We start from the raw sequence: 15,491 nt of genomic DNA on the forward strand, positions 1-15,491 counted from the left end.
ATTGAGTTCTTGGGTAAGATGTTTGTAGAGCAAATGAATTAATGTTAGTGTGTAATTGAAGTTTTTTCCAGATAGACGTTATAATGTATTTTGTAGCAAATACTCACTTTGTTAAATTCTTCATCGTCATATGCGATTCTGCGCCTTATGTACAGATGTAGGGCCTATATGTAGCAGGTTGACACACAGTCAAGTTGCTAAGTATATATAATACTCTACTACTCTTTATGATCACGCAATATAATAAAACATAAACCTTGAAATGTTTTTGATAATACATACGGTAGCCTACGTCATATTGCACCGCTTTCGAACAGTCTTAAACCTATAAGAGTACATTGTTGCATGTAAAAATTAGGACTCATTCTTCATGTTAATACTACTTTACTAAATGGGACCAAGTTTAAAAAAAGGGTGAAAAGCCACACAGGAAAGATTTTTTAAACTTTGGCCGCTTTTTACGTTTTGAAACGTTTTTTGGTAGATATGCTATTAGCCGATTAAATAATGAAAATATAATAACTAAATTTTCACAATTGCAGATTCACCTTTATTGATAGGATTGTGTCACATACATTTAAATACTAGTATATCAGTCCTGCTTAAAGGTAGGGGATGCAATTATTTAGGATTCCTTCAAACTTAAATTTAATATCAAATATCATCCACAGCATGCATGTGGGGAAAATGAGAAACCGTTTTTAAATGAAGGATCAAAATTGCATAATTAAAATCTTGTCAGATTGAATATTCTGCATATGATAAGCTTAAGGTGAGCAACACACAGAACAGTTGTACTATGTTGAATGTTTCTCAGTCTAAATTGAAATAACTATAGTATATAAATGGTTACATTTTTATTTTTGTCAGATAAAACATCAGTTTTGTCATGATTTCGTTGGAGATAAAGCGTGTGGAGCATTCATTTTTAGAATGCTAATGAGCAACGAAAATTAGAATGTAGCATATGATACTAACATCTCATCAACAGTGGAGAAAGTTGAGAGATTATGTGGTAGATCGGTTCACCCACCTTGAAATGCTATGCTTCATACTGATGTGTTACACTAGGATCCACAACATGCTCATCTATCAGGACAAAGTTCTTTAACCCCAATACATTTGTACATTCATTGAATTCCTCTGAAAATTTGGGTACAAAAACTCATACTCTGCAACTTGAGGTCAAATTTTGCACTGTGATTGTTTAATTGAGGTTGTTGAACTATGCTATTGGGATGAGGCTATTGTGGTTCATAGTGTTAGTCTAACACTAATGATCTTGTAAGGCAGAAAGAATGTAAAGGAGTACTCATTGTAAAAACTTAATTGAAAGGAAAGAAAGATTTTGAGCAAAGTTAATTAATCTAACTATAACAAAATCAGTACACACATGCTTTTATTAGAAACTTTGTGCCAAGAACAGATTTAAACGAAGATGAACTGTCATCAGTTTGAGAGGTACAGGTTGTCATGGATATGAGTCTTTTGGGGCCTTCCACAGGAGATGTAAATGATAGGAGTCGGTATAATTTAGCTGGCAACAAGTCTGAATAAAGATTTTTACGCAATATTGTAGTGTTCAAGCAAAGGATCAAAATTGCAAAATTATGATGGGAAACAAAATGTGCTATTCCAGTTGAAATCCTTACACCCCAAATGGAAGACATAACCTTTATCTTCACATGGGGAGTCTGAATTTCAAATGGAGTTACCAGAATGTGTGACTCCGTTTGAAATATACACCCTTGTGTCATGTCTTCCATAGGGAGTAAGGATTTCATCTGGAATAGCCCAATGACAAGCCTTGCATCCTACAATGTATGCAAAATTCAATAGCAGGAATTTGAATATAAGCAGGATGATAATCATATATTTCATCTTTGTACACTTCATCAGGCCTCCATCATTTTGTCGCTAATATTACAGCAATATTGACTAAATAGGTAGGAAATATGGAAACAATTATACGCTCTATTTTTAGTTTATAATAATTAAGTCCCCGGCGGCAGATCTCAGACAACCTCTTATTGTTATATCATGGCTGTGAATGAATGCTTTTTTAACATATTTCCATTTCATTAATGTTATAATAACATTTAGAATAAATGTTGTATCCAACCAAAATAAAACGCAAGATATAGAACAACTAACTGTCTGTGTTGTTTTGACGTCATTACGACTTGATTGGAAGTAATTTTGCCTGCTAGGGTTAATTGCTTCAATCAGCAATATTAAGTGTGTTGCTCTGACCGATTTATTAAATGATTTAGGGGAATAGAAATGTGTAGTTAAGATATCAGCATCAAATGTCAACTATCCAATGTGATGTTATATTTTCATATTAGGTATACATGTAATATTTTCATTGTGAAATTATATATATTATTCTGCCATTTTGGTCCAATGCATACTCATGCTACTTAACGTAACCCAGTACTACCTGCCACACAGGGGGAGTGGCGGTATATATGTGCTGGTTACCCCGTCATGGTTAGATGCACATACCTCAGGGGTTATTGCAGAAGCGTCCACTTAGCGATCTCTGGCAGATTTTTTATCTGCACCTTGGTGTATGTTGTACATTATAAGAAGAAGAAGAATATTCACTGTAGAATGGCTCGATCCACAAACATACCATTTTTTCCAGTGGCTATTATGTGCTCAAATGCTAATTTCACTAGACTACCAAGACACATGTCTGGAATATAGGACTGTAATGTTAATGTCACTGACTGGAGCATAGGAATGAATGTTAATGCCACTGACAAAATATGATATGTTGATGGTTAATAACATTCCATCCTGGATATTAAATTTGTAGACCAATAACAAGTTATAATAAATAAAATTATAACTGTGGCATATTGTAATGTAAGGTTGCTATCTACTGTAGATAGCACATTGTGTATTGATACTGCTACAATATAAGGTGCATCAACTTGCAAGATATTTTATCCATGATTCCACGTATTACAGAGCGAAGTTGCAGTGCTGTCTACAGTAGATAGCATTTCACCAACATATTATATTAGTGGTTGGCTCCAGCTTAATATAATGTCTGCTAGGCAATTTGAGAATTTACAAACTATAGTTTACAATATAAAGAAGAAGAAATCACAGAAAATGGCCGCTAAATCCATTATAACTTCAAAATTAAGATTTCAATTTTCAAAGGCAATGTGTTTTTGCATATTTGAAGTTGACAGTAAATCACATTTTCATAAAACAATACATTAATGATTGCTTTTGCTAGAAAAGATAAAATTTACTTGTTGAAAGTATAAGCTAACATCATGTTGTATGACAAACTCCCTATGATAAAGCTATAATGCTACTTTGATATCATCGGTAGATAGCATGTTCCACCAAATAACTTCAAAACTGTTTTATTGCTATTGATAATATAGGCAGTGTGCATTTCATTTCTTGCAAACCAAAGCAAATATTTATGAAGCTAGACCATTCCTTATGCCTATGATATATTTGAAATATTTACATTGAGGATGCTTTAAGTTGATTCTAAGCAAAATAAGTATTTGCCTAGTCAAATGTCGGTAACACCGCACTAGAGATGGTTGAACTAACTAAGTATGATTTGTGTGTGTTATTCATATTGACATTTAACACCATAAATATGTTTAAGGTGTATTCAAATCAATAAACGGTGGAAATCTTATACCGACAGAGACTCAGGTAAAGCCGGATATTACAAGGAACATCACAATTATTATGACATCGGTGAAGTTGTTGTGTGTTTATTACTTTGTTGATTATTATCTAGTTTGGTGACCGCAACTCACTTCAGTATAGATTTGGGAATTGACTTAGGTAGGTTACTCGAGTGTGAAGTGTGGCAGTAAATACATGTTTGCCTATATCTGTCCATCTGATTGATAATGTAATATCTATGGCAGTATAGCTACAATAATGATCGCAGGATGTTTTGAAGAAAATATATCGCAGGTCATACTAATGTCTGTACGCAAGGAAGTAACATGCAGGATATGTTGCATAGAATATCATGTGAAGGAAGTATACTGGGGCCTTGTGGGTTTGGAATAGTGCACTCTACGTGTAAGCATCAACATTTACCCACTCTCTAATCAGTTCTGAAAATTACCAAGAGGCCCAGAATAGGATCAATGGGATTTGAGGCCCAAAATAGGATGTGATTTGAGGTCCAAAATAGGGTGTGATTTGAGGCCCAAAATAGGATGTGATTTGAGGCCCAAAATAAGATGTGATTTGAGGCCCGAAATAGGATGTGATTTGTGAGGCCAACAGGTATGATTCAGTGGAAAAGCAATTAAGTGAATGTCATATGAGGAGTCAATTTTAAGTCTGCACACTTTATACTAAGATGTGTCAAGGATGGAACAGGGCACCTGTCTCATCAAACTACTATAGAGGGTATGAAATACAACCTCACTCATGACCGTGTCATCCTCATTGTAATAAAATTCTGTCCTCCAGGAGGCCTCCTTGTAGCAAAATTGCTGCTGTTTTTTTTGAAATAGCAAAATGCACACATAACAAATAGTAGCAATGAACTCAGTAACTAACAGGCAGAAAAGTATTGCTGATGTCATCTTGAGATGCAGTAACCTCTTCATTTAATTGCAATTACATCATAATTTTTGTTTGACGTAATAATGCAATCATGGTAAACAATAAGAAATAAGTGCAGTGAAACCATTCTGATTCGTTAGTGTTTCTCATTAGTCTTATTAGTCTGAAAAGGATGAATTGTTTTCAATGTTCTGTTTCTTAATTATGCAAATTACTGTCTGTGATGTACTATAGTAGGTTGTGATCGGTCATTGACTTGCTGAGGACAAAGAACTTGACTCTCTTTAAATATTCAAAATATATTTGAATGAAACCACACAATGTCTGTTGGTTGTCAAATATGATAATTGGAAAATGTATTAATTTTGTAATAACTGACTTGCTATGTGGTATAGTGTAATGCAAGGTTGCTATCTACTGTAGATAACACATTGTGTATTGATGCTGCTACAATATAAGGTGCATCAACTTGCAACCAGTTACCAGTTTCTCATCCAAAATATTATAAAAAGAGATTTTATAGAACCAAATAGAACATCCATTTCAGTTCTGTACAATATAATATACCTGAAGTGTTCAAAGACAATGTTGGATTCTTGCTTTTATGAACAAAATAGCTAGTATTCTTATCTTAATTCATTATTAATCTTAATTCATTATAACAGGAAAGGAAAGCACTCTGTGTTTGGACTTACAGATCAATTTTTCTTTCCTGAATTAACCATTTACTTGTAATATCACCATTATATTGTTTGTATTTTGGTAATTCAAATAAATAATATGAATATTAATATATGTTTTCCCCTATTATATACAGTGTTGTTGTTACTAGTATCTCCAAGTACGCCAAAAATGGAGTTTTTTATCAAAAGAATTTGATAAAAACCACTAACAGTTCATGAATGAAATATAAGAACAAAACAAAATAGCCTAGCATCCAAAGTACCTCAAATTCCTAGTGAGAAATACCTGTGTGCCTCCTATCAAGTTTCCCACACTAAAACTAATGAGTTGGCAAGTCCACGTTCAATGTAGCTTCGTATTCCAGGAAAACAAGGAGATACGTGACCCACTACGAATACATCTTATGCAGCAACACCAGAATCATTTGTTTATAATTATTGCTGCGGGTAATTGGGAATCCAGTATATAACACCATACCGGGATTTAATTTGTTGATGTCTTGGATAATTGACATACTTCATTAAAGTCAATGGGCTATTCCAGTTGAAATCCACACTGCCCCTGTGGAAGATTTTGGAAATATCCTCCACAGGGGGAGTATGAATGTCAAATGTAATTGGTCAGGGTTAATTATTTTGAAACCCATACTCCCCCTGTATTATGGCTTTACCTCTATCTTCCACAAATGGAGTGAGCATTTTAAATGGAAGTTATCCAGATGTCTATTCTATTTAAAACTCATACTCCCTCTGTGGAAGACTTTAGCTAAATCTTCCACAGGGGTAGTGTGGATTTTAAATGGAATAGCCCAATATCTTGACAGTTATTGACAGTTAATTTAGCATTGATGGGAATTTGACATAATTGAAGCAAAATAAATGATAGTAATTATTGCATCTCTCTTTCTCAGTTTGACTGCTTTATAGGGTTATCACATGGGTGAGTAACATAGATTTGATGTTGGTTCGATGCTAAGCCATTTGTCACATGTGCAGAGAATCTGTACACCTTAGCATTTTGCAGTCAGTCTCTAAAAGAGTAGGGTGTCATTCTTGACTGCCATAAACCAGTCCTTTGCCTTCAATCTATCACTGTACTGTGCAGTTGTAGTTTTCAGGGACATGCCTAGAAATATTCAATCCCAGATTAAATAAGTGGGGGATGAGTGGCCAAAATGTGTCCAAAATATGCTAATTTTGCTTAATTATGCACTAAACACCGGGGTTGAAGCAACCCTAAAACCACCACTTAGCAAGCCACAGGAATCAGATCAAAAGCCATTTCAGGAGAACTTCTTTTTGAAATGTACAAGAGTGGAATTTCACTATTTTATTGATTGCCTATTATAGTAACCACTACATGGAATGAATTTTCACTCTGTTGAAAGTGAGTTACACTCCATATTTACCCTTTCCAGAGTGACTTTCACTCTTTTAGAGTGATTTTCACTCTTTTTTCCATTCAATATGCACTCTTTTGTGTCACTCCATTGGAGTAATGTAGGCACTCTTTTAGAGTAAATTATCACCTTTTATTTTCTTTATATTTAGCATTTAGAGAGTATAATTATTGTGAACTAAAGCGAACTGATTCTGATTATATCTGTGATAAACAGGGGCAATCTGATAGCATGTAACAAACTCTATATAAATATTGTTAGAAATCTGTGTGCCACTTAAACCCTACAGCCTAATCAGATCAGGATAAGTCGTCACCCTCACCCTCATGGATACATTGTAAACAAGCCTGGTTACGTGGGCTGATTATAACCAGTCTGCATGTTTACGTGTCTTCTTTTTAGATAATCCTGTATCATATTATCCTGATGATAGTTCATCCTGAGATAGGAAAGGGCAGGGAGAAAAACAACAGGAGACATTAATGTGCCATTCCATTTAAAATCTACACTTCCCCTGTGGAAGATTTAGCTCAAGTTTTCAGCAGAGGGAGTATAATTTTTTAATACAACAGACAATTGGGTAACTTCCATTTGAATACTCTCTCCAGTTGTGGAAGATATCTATATAGGTAAAGCCATATAATACATGGGGAGCATGGGTTTCAAAATGATTAACCCTGAGCAATTACATTTGAAAAACTTACTCCCTCTATGGAAGTTATTTCCAAAATCTTCCACAGGGGTAGTGTGGATTTTAAAAGGAATACTCAATGTGCAATTTTAAAATAAGATTTGATGGGAATGTGGGAAACACAGTTTTGTCAAATACTTATAATATTGTTTTTTAGCATGTGCAAATATGATCAGTGAAATATGGGAATCAAGAACCTAAACAATACATATATTGCAAAGTCTCACCTTTTTCCAATTTTTGTCTATTGATAGTTATTTGAGGCTTATTAATTCTTCAAAAAGCTTCTAAAGCAGATCATTTTTATACAGTTGTTTCAGATTTAGGTTCTCTGTTATTGTATTCACAATATAGGTAAAGCCATATAATACATGGGGAGCATGGGTTTCAAAATGATTAACCCTGAGCAATTACATTTGAAAAACGTACTCCCTCTATGGAAGTTATTTCCAAAATCTTCCACAGGGGTAGTGTGGATTTTAAAAGGAATACTCAATGTGCAATTTTAAAATAAGATTTGATGGGAATGTGGGAAACACAGTTTTGTCAAATACTTATAATATTGTTTTTTAGCATGTGCAAATATGATCAGTGAAATATGGGAATCAAGAACCTAAACAATACATATATTGCAAAGTCTCACCTTTTTCCAATTTTTGTCTATTGATAGTTATTTGAGGCTTATTAATTCTTCAAAAAGCTTCTAAAGCAGATCATTTTTATACAGTTGTTTCAGATTTAGGTTCTCTGTTATTGTATTCACAATTGTGATTTTAGGGTTAGTCTTGTTGTTTTTTAATTTCCATATTTATGATTTATCAGCTAAAGATAAAAAAAAAAAAGTTTTATGTTATTGTCTAACAGCTAATTTTGAGTTCTGCTTATGGGCCACAAGATTGCTTAAATAAATTTTGTGCAACATGTCAGTGTTTTTATGAGAAATACAAAGTGAAGCAAAACTTACCATGTTACAAAACTCAAGTATTTAAATTTTATGTTATTGTCTAACAGCTAATTTTGAGTTCTGCTTATGGGCCACAAGATTGCTTAAATAAATTTTGTGCAACATTTTAGTGTTTTTTATGAGAAATACAAAGTGAAGCAAAACTTACAAAACTCAAGTATTTAAATATGTTGAATGAAATTGGTAGCTACCAGTCAAGCTTGTACTAAGGAATCATGCCTACATGAAATCAAATTTAGATGCAACCAATGTACTTGTGAGTGGGTGGGTGTTAGGACCAGCCTTTTACTCAATTATACTTGATCACATTTGAAAAACAAATATAAAGCAGACATGCATATCTGCGTAATAGTATCTGTGGCTACATATTTTGAACACACTGTTTGATTTGTATTGATCTGGATAAGAGTAAAAGCACCTTGCAGCATAAGCATGGTAGGCCTAAGTGTTTGTAAAAACAGGCACTACAAGAAGATAAGGTTGATTTTGTGATAACTGCTTTTTATATGTTTAAAAATCAACCAAATTGCAATTGATAACAATGATGATGACGATTTCAACAAAACAGCAACAATGATATTTAACAAGTCAGTAATATGACACCAAGAAACTGCATACCACAGTGCATTACTGTTAATTCGCCTTGAAATGTGGGGGGCAATCGACGTGGCTGAAAAGAACCAAAAATTGGTCATTTTGCCGAAAGGTGGCGGGACATGTCCCCCTCGGGATTGACGCCCATGCCATATCCTAATGAATATTTTGGCACATGTGATAAAGATCAGAATTTGTATAATATCCACATAGATGCAGGACTGTATAACACACAAATTAAGCTCCAATTATATATGTGTGGGCGGGGGTTAGTGGACAGCAACCAATTCCCACCTGCATCCATCAATCCACACTCACCCATCCATCCATCCATTCTACACAAACCAGTAATCAAACTTACATTCTTTCATGCAAGCGCATACTGAAATTTTACTCCAAAATATTACTACAAAACTTGGTAAACCTGGCAATGGAAAGAGCACCTTTTTATCTCTACTTGTAGTACAAACTATTGCTTTTATTAATTGCAGCCTAAACCATTTATGATACCCAATGTATGAAGGCACATGAGTGTGTGTTATTATCTCTCTTGTGTCCTCTATCTGCTCTTTTTCTCTGTTCCTATCTGCCTGGGTGTCTGTCTGACTGACTGACTGTAAGAATGTCTCTGTCTGTCTGGGTGGTCTGTCTGTCTGTCTGTCTGGGTGGTCTGTCTGTCTGTCTGTCTGTCTGTCTGTCTGTCTGTCTGTCTTCTTCCCTCCCTCTCTTTATCTTTCTCCCTCTTTTGTTCTCTCCCTCTCTGTCCCCGCTATTTGTTCTCTCTCTCTCTCTCCTCTCTCTTTTATCTCTCACTATGTCTGTAAGTCTGTCATTCTGTCTGTCTGTATCTTACTCACTCTGTCACTAACCACTATAATATTGCTCTCTTAATCTTTAAAGAATAACCGCAAGATTCATTCAAGTTTATTTTATATACTTTATGCCCTAGCTTCCAATCCATACCAAAACACTAGCTAATAGACAGTTGTGTCTATCAGCATTGCCTGTTGTAGGCTAGGCCTGTACCACATATCTGTCAATTCATGACGATGTCAGGTGATGTTTTCCTTTAGTCTGCTGATGCTAGATAATTCAAGTTTAATAGGATTGCATCAGTGCTGCAAACTCTTTGTTTTTTTGTTACTCATGAAAGATTCCTTCCAGTCAAAGTTGCAATTCATTATATGTCTGGTAGAGGTTTGGTCTATCAAGATATAAGCCCACATTAAGGTATTTGAATCTTTCTTACAAGTCACGTACTGCACACATCAGGATATATGTGCGGGTGGTATGTAAGAAAGAATCTTTTTAATCATTGAGGTTGAGCAAGTGTGCATTATTATACAGAATATATAGGTCTACGATGTATTATGACATGGTATTATGTTAGTATTGAAGCTTTCTAGAATTTAAGCATAGTTGAAATTAAAACATAATTGACCAAATTGGAAGGAAAAAATACTGTATATGCTGACATTCGTTTGCATCCTGTGACGACATTTCTGGCAAAATTAAGTTGGTTATGAATTATGAACATATAGATGTATGCACAAATTTTGAGCTATTTTACCAGTCTTAGGTGCAATTAATTAACATTTTATTCAATAATTAACACATAAAAATAAATATGTAAGCAAATTGAAAAACAAAATTGCTTCTATAAAATATCAAAATGCAGATACAACTTCTTGTAATCACACAGCGATTTGTTTCCTTTGCTTCTTGCTTTAATATTCTGATTCTAACCTAAAACCCTAAATTTTTATCCTAAACCTGAATTGAAATCCTATAAACTTGGGTACCTGTAAAAAAATATTTTCAACTAAATTGAAAAGGATGAACCACACAGTTGCATATACAAGAGATATTATTTGATTCTTTTATTCATAATGCTGGTTTACACTTCCCCATGCTGACTGAGACTGAAAAAACCTACACTACTTAATCTGTACTGATTCTGTCATTGCAACATGTTACAGAATAATATGTGGGTTAATATAAAGTAGACAATCAAATGTACATCTACACCTTTAAATTTATACACAGACAGATAACATATAATAAGATTTGAAGCTAGATTATTTCTCTCTACTCCTCTCTGCTATGTTATTCTGCTTAAATGGCACATGATGCAACCAGGTGGATCCCTGTCAGTCTTAATTTTCAACCAAATAATTTCAACTTAAGTCACTCTGAATCTTCTTTCTGTAACACTCATTCACAGTACATGTGGTGTCTACCGTCTAGAGCGGATGTTGCTAACTGATTGTGATTGCTGAGATGACGTGTGAAGTCTCCATTATAGCATTGAGACACTGTATTGCATATTATTGGGGTATTTTATAGCTTGATAGAGGCTCTAAAGCGAGATAATTTGAAACATTTCAAGTTCTAGGCTTTTTTTACTGCATATCATTTGCATTTGTTGTCATTGCATAGACTAGAGAGATGTGCATGGAATGTTTATAGGTTTGAATATAAGGCCAAAAAAAACATGTTTGTTTCCTGTAGCAGGTCTAAAAAGTCAAATGCGAAATGCGGGGTTTTTTTAAAGTTTTTTTTTTAAATCCATGCCTTGAAATCAACTTTTTTAATGTGAATTGGAATAGGAATTTACAATGGGTTTCTCCGACACCCACAAAAAAACCATATTTCTTCATATTCAAGAATGATTTTATGATCCCCTTTCAACCTGTAAATTAAAAAAGGTATAAAAAAAAAAATGTGTGATGTTTTCTCCAGTAGTTTTTCACTACACGCGTTTATGTAATGTGTAATTGTTTTCTCCAGTAGTGTTTTATATTATTTTTTTGTGATTTTCTGTGTTTTTTTTGGTTTTTTCTCCTTTTTAAGCAAAAAAATCAAATGTGCAAAATAAGCTGTCAAAACAAAATGCGCGCGCACTACAGGAAACAAACTTGGTTTTTTTTTGGCTTAAGTTGAACTGTATGGTTTGTATTTTGTTAGAGCCATGTACTTAAAATGTGAAGGAGAGTTTCAAGGTATCATTTGATTTGAGCCTTATGAAGTCTGAATACACATGTATAAGTTGAACTGTATGGTTTGTATTCTGACAAATCTATACATCAAGAATGTGATGATGGAGCATTTTAAAGTAGCATTCTATGTAAGCTTTAAAGCAAATTGCATAAAGCAAAATACTTCCTGTGTTACTAGAATTTTATAGGAATGAAATATAACCCAAGGTACTTTATGACCCACATATTGCAACTTGCGTTTGTAAAATTTAAGTAAATATTGAACAAGAAGAAAAAAATTAATGCTTTAAATTTCAAATTTTGCCTTGTTGTTGATATTTTTCCTCATCAAGGCACAAGGTCCAAGAATAGAACCTCGGGGCACCACAAAGCAACCGTAGTATATAAAGGTATCTTGTTACATACAGTAGTATGACCTGTAAGAGTATTTTGTTATGATAAAGATGACCAAAATGAAAAATACATCTCATATAGTAGCTTTCAAGATAAAAGTCCTTGCTCCCAAAAACAGGCGGACAGATACATTTCAATATTGTTTTCATTGTCTCTCATTTCACTACTGTCCAGTCTTGTCAAGATGGTTGGTGTGCTCAGATGGTTATAGAATTCTTAAGGATTGGCATACTTGAGAACTGCGATCCCTGGGTCAATCCCTAAACTGTGTGTCCACACGACTCCATTATAGACTGTAATTCGTGGATTTTGTGATGGCTGATGAATTACAACCAGAAGCTTACTGAGACCTCTCTAGTGGTGCATTGAATTATTAAACCATATTGAATATAATTAAACGAAGGTCATAGGTTAAGGTCTGTACTTCGGAATCGCATAATGAATTGTTCTCATGGCGCAGTAGCACTCAAGGATCACTTGGAGAAATTGCAAAATCCCCTCAATTTCTTGGGGATAAACTTAGGGATCAGAATTTTGAAGATAGTTCACACAGTGGATTTCCCCTAAGTTTTTGCTGGAGAACAGAATTGCTTAAGCAAAAATCCCTCCGTATGGACCTGCCCATTCTGTACAATATTGCTTTCACCAACACCATTGTATATTTGATTTCAAAACTTGATACCCTGGAGGAGTTTGACATCACTACAGGCTTCTAAAAGTTGTCATCATGTCACAGAAAGCTGGACACACCGTACTACTTCTTATTTTACCTCAACCAAGGATCATGCTTAAACATACAGTTTTTATGTTGCTGTTGGGGTTCTATTGCAAATATGTCATATAAGATCAATATAAGATGTCATGAGTTTGTTTATTTATAGGATGACATGGATCTTAGTGCAATAACTTTATTGCAGTTTCGGGTGAGGGGGCAGACATGTCTAAGGGGAAGACAGAGGCCTTCCAATATATGTCTGCTTTAATATTATTGGGGCATACGGGAGGAAGGAGTCCTGAATGTAGGTTGTAGGGCATCAAGTTATTCTTGTAGTGATATACCGTAACTGATTTACTGGTTGAATTAAAGAATATATGAATGTTTATATGTTTATTGTGACTAGCTATAGTTGCATTTGCACCCTAGGGTCCATATATGCATAAAAGATTTAGATCGGGTCTAAAGTTAGACCTGGTCTAAATGGAATTTATTCTCGGGATAAAGGACATTTTCCTTTACATTTGCTTAAGTTATTTTGTATTGTTTTTGAACTTTGTATTAAAATCTTTAGAATTTGCTAGCTACTATTGGCAGAAAATAATAGTAAAGTAGTAAAATAGTAAAAACTAAATAGTAAAACTAAATTCAACTTAGACCCGGTCTAACTTTAGACCTGGTCTAACTCTTTTGTGCATACCGACCTTGGTGTATATGTTATTTTAAGGGGGCACTAAGTGGTATTTTCTTATTCATTGATATCACAAAAATACCTGGTGACAGACTTTTTCTTTATTTTTAGTCAATTGTTACAAAATCAAATATTTGTGTGTTTTCGCAAGAATCGTTAGTGACTTTAACCCCCTGAGCACTACCTGCCGATCTAACATTGCCACTGATTGGTCAATTATATGATATTTTCACTTAAATCACCAATCAGAATGGAGCTTTGCAAATAATCCCCCCCCCCCATTTTTTGTGTGGTGAAATTATTCTAACAATGTTGCTAATTGGTCCAATTGATAATGAAAACTTCTTTTTGTCCAATCGGCAGGTAGTTTTCATGGGGTTAAGTGCTTTATGTGTAGCCGGGCTGCATCTAGTCATCAATACAAGCCTTGGCCTCTCTCCAAATATAAGTTAATGTATGTGTAATCCAGTTTCTCCATCCATCTCCTCATTATGTCAGGCGGATTTATCCGCCTGATATACTGTGAAGCTCTCAAATCTTCTTTCTTTCTTTCTTTCTTTCTTTCTTCTTTAGTAGAACCAAAAATTGCTACTAGTGCCAGACGCTTGCACCAATTTTGACCAAACTTGGCCACAAGAAGCACTGACCCAAGCTTAATATAACTTCAACACGGATAGGGGTCAAAGGTCACATAAGGGTTATTAGTGGTCATTTTGTGAAAATCTCAAAAATGCTACTGCTCCTTTAAATGACATGCTATGACCACCAAACATGGTCAGCAAGAACCGCTGGCCCAAGCTTCAAATAAGTTGTACCACAGATTGGGGTCAAAGTTCATGTAAGGCTTGATAGGGGTCATTTTGTGAAAATATTTGTGAAATGTAATGAAGCAGCTATCATTAGAGGCAGCAATTTGGCTGATAGGCAGTTAGGGGCAATAACAACATGGAGACATCTAGTCTAGTGTTTTGATAAACAAGAGATAACCACAGACAATGGTTCTGCTGTCTGTGCTTCAAAACGTGTAAAGTTTCGTCAGAATTGGTCTATTGCCAGGTGGTGAATGCCGTGCATTCTCTAAATTCAGTAAATTTCCATCGTCAACCGTGTGGAAAATGCCACTCGCCGCCTGGCTATTGCAACTGCAATTGTAATCCATACATCAAAACGTGTAACTTTTCGTCTAGTAGGCTATTCCAACTGCAATCCATACACCCGTCATGCAAGACATATGACTTAAATCGTCCACACAGGGATTGAATATTACAAACGGAATCACCCATTCAGGTAGGCCCATTCGAAATTCACACTCCCTGTGTGGGAGATTAAGATAATGTCTTCCGGAGAGGTTGTATGAATTTCAACTTGAACAGCCCAGTTGGGGTGTATGAAACCGCAAGTGGGCGATTCACACGAAACAAACTGAGGTATGTTCAGATGCCAATTTTGTTACATATCTTGAGTGTAACGTGTGATGTGATGCCTGTATGTTAGATATAAACAGCTATATAATTTTCACTGATGGCTAATAGGTGTGTGTGTGTGTGTTGGGGGGGGGGGGGTACCGGGTGATATCTTGGCTAAAACTACATCATGCCTTCCCATGATGCATTTATGAAAATCAATAATTCCCACTATATAGTTTCTACAGATGACGCAATAATGGTGAATAATGGGGGGGCGGTAAGTCGAATGTTGAAATATGACCGCAAAGGTCATGTGAGGTCAAAGGTCAGGTCAAATTTGAAGTTGCTCCGATCAGGCTGTAACTTGGGGAAAATGATCCCTG

General features: G+C 34.9%; 1 protein-coding gene across 3 annotated transcripts in view; it reads left to right on the top strand.

Annotated features, from left to right (window-relative positions):
* Nucleotides 1-15,491, top strand: part of LOC140155184 (uncharacterized) — a 256,145-nt gene that overhangs the window by 75,121 nt on the left and 165,533 nt on the right. The gene's annotated exons all lie outside the window — the stretch shown is intronic.

The sequence above is a fragment of the Amphiura filiformis genome, chromosome 6 (assembly GCF_039555335.1).
Source record: "Amphiura filiformis chromosome 6, Afil_fr2py, whole genome shotgun sequence".
In the NCBI taxonomy this organism is placed as follows: domain Eukaryota; kingdom Metazoa; phylum Echinodermata; class Ophiuroidea; order Amphilepidida; family Amphiuridae; genus Amphiura; species Amphiura filiformis.